Below are 2,500 nucleotides of genomic sequence, written 5' to 3'. Positions count from 1 at the left end.
ACTCCGCCATTGTTTATTAGGCTCCACTGTTACCACAGCAGACAATTTTCCACCAGAAAAAGTCACGATATATCGGACAGAAAAAATGTTGTAGTTTCAGTATGGTTTATGATCCGGTTGAAAGCGACTTATCCTCTCCAAGGAAACGCTCTTTAAAGACCCAGGGTTCATCTAAACTGACTGAGTTGTGCGAATGGTCGAATTTCTTCTTCTGGTCTCTTTTTATAAGTTCTCTTACCACTTTCCTCATTTGTTTCCTTGCGCGGCAACCAGCTCTTCATACCACTTGTTGTGTTTCCCTTACCTACTGCTTGCTCCGTTGTTATCTTGTGTCTCTCCCTCTTTTCATCAATAAGCCAGATTGAAGAGAACCGTGTTTTCAGCTGAGATATACAAAATGTAGCTCCATAATTTCTCACTATTTTTTAAATGTGTTCGTAACGGACGGGTTGTTCATGAATTCAAAGAAGTCGTCTCAATTTTATATTCAAGACCAATTTCTCAGAAATGTATTTGCTAATAATTATCTTTCCGGGAAAGAGGCACGTATGGAATTCGTCCCGTGATTGGTCCGTGCACTAACCTGTCGAGTGCTTGAGGGCATAATGAGTCAATCCCAGCTAGAGGCAAAACAAAGAGTTCGCCAACCGTTTTCAAATATATTCGAGGAAGTTATTTCAACTAAAGTATATTTTACGAACCTATGATAATGTTTGTGGTTATTATTTTGAAAGTCTACGAAAGCCTTCCTTCAGAGCCCGCGTCAACGAAATAGCCTGTTGGTTTGGCGTTTCCATCGCGCCGCGGCCTTACCGCTTCACTGATAGACCATATTCGTAATCCCAGTATTGGACTCAGTGGAACAATGGAGGCTAATGCTGGGAATCTTTTCAAATGCAAATACTTTTTAATATATCCCCCCGCAATAGCCTCCATGGCAAGCTAAAATCCTGGCCATAAGTTGTTGGGACACCTCTCCGCTTGCGCTTTAAAACCGACGATTTCAACTACGTCCTTGACGTTTTGAAAAAAGATGAATAGAAGCAACTACGTATAATAGACCCCCTCCCCCCTAGCAATGTTGAAAGAAAATGAAGCCATTGTGAAGACTAGATCGGATGTGGTTAAAAAGGAAAAAGGGAGATCGCTATTATTGGAATAAGACGTATCTTTAGTTGGAGAATACTGTTCTTGGAGGCGAACAATTCTTGAAATTAACTTGGCTATTCTAAAGCTATTGTCAAGGTTTTTTTTTTCAAGATTTTTATCAACATTGACAGGGGGGAGGGGGGACAGGTGGGCTTACGCGGTCTTGGTCTCAAGATAGGCTGCCTGTGAAGTCTTCTGCCGTGAACTGTCCCAACAGTTGTGACCAGGGCTGTAGTTCCAGTCCAATACTGAGAATTAATACGAATATGGTCCATTTTAGCGTGATATAACTCAGATTTTGCTACCGAGTAAAGATAAAAAATATTGAACGAGAATGTCTCAAATCTTCTTTAAGTGCTTTGAACTTTGAACGATATTGTCCGATTCTCCTCAAAAGAGTTACACGCTAATTTCTGAGTGGTATTCTAGAATTATCTTTCCCAGAAAAAGTCGTGGATGAAATACTCAACTGACAGTCCTTTGGGCACTCTTGTTCTCTCCTTTGGTGCTAAAGAGCAGGGTGTCCAGTTCCTATTTTTTTCCTATTTTTTCCTATTTTTTAGCACATTCCTATTTCTCCTATCCTTTAAATGAAACCTCCTATTTTTCCTATTTTTTAGCTGGTGAAGCCAATGTGTGTTACAGAATTGAAAAGGAAATTATAGTTATGTATTTCAGACGAAGATTCAGGATAAAGCAAGTAGTATACAATTACTTTATTTTTGTAAAATTTTCTTTTGTACTTACTTTACATGTCTCTAGTAATGTAGTTCACTTGACTATGTTCAACTGAACATGATGATGATCTTCTGAATAAACCCATCGAAAAAACATTTCGTTATCCATAAATATAGTTATTTTGAAGTCTTGCTCACTTCTTTCACGCGTATTTATTCTGATTACCAAGATGTTGAGGCAGTTAGAAAAAGGGCAAGGTGTTGACCGTTTCTGGCGAGCTGTATTCAGTGTTAAATCTCTAGGTAGGACTGGGCCACGAATTTCGGCTCTTCCAAAAATTGTCAAATCAGGGCTTGTTCTTGCACAATCGAATGCTGAGTCAGAAAAAAGTCTTTCAGTGAATGCCCGTATTGTGACAAGGGGAACTGTGAAAGATGCTGTCAAATTTCACTATCCTGAGAACTGCAGACCAGAGAAAATTCCCCTGACAGATGGCCTTTTAACTGCGGTAAGATCTGCACATGTGCATTATAGAAAGCGGCGGGATGAAGAGGAAGCTGAGAAGAAGAAAAGGCATGCTAAAGAGAAAGTGAAAGCTGAATGGGTGGAATGAAAGAAGAGAGGGCAAGAGAAGCTAACGCAAAGACCAGATTGTTGAAAGAAAAGGGAGGGA

At 39.8% G+C, this 2,500-nt stretch overlaps 2 protein-coding genes across 5 annotated transcripts in view; one reads left to right on the top strand and one right to left on the bottom strand.

Annotated features, from left to right (window-relative positions):
- The window catches only part of LOC138052904 (uncharacterized), a 10,305-nt gene extending 9,117 nt beyond the window's left edge, over window positions 1–1,188 (bottom strand). The window contains exon 1 of one of the 2 annotated variants that reach the window (XR_011133176.1): window positions 1–1,179. This exon is cut by the window's left edge and continues 625 nt beyond it. The gene's annotated coding sequence lies outside the window, so the exon portion shown is untranslated. The other variant, XM_068899500.1, reaches the window with a different exon arrangement.
- Window positions 1–2,500, top strand: part of LOC138052903 (uncharacterized) — a 9,812-nt gene that overhangs the window by 3,842 nt on the left and 3,470 nt on the right. The window lies entirely within an intron of this gene.

Source organism: Montipora capricornis, chromosome 6, assembly GCF_036669925.1.
Source record: "Montipora capricornis isolate CH-2021 chromosome 6, ASM3666992v2, whole genome shotgun sequence".
NCBI lineage: Eukaryota > Metazoa > Cnidaria > Anthozoa > Scleractinia > Acroporidae > Montipora > Montipora capricornis.
The sequence above is the reverse complement of the archived record's forward strand: the minus strand, read 5'-3'. Positions and strand labels throughout refer to the sequence as shown.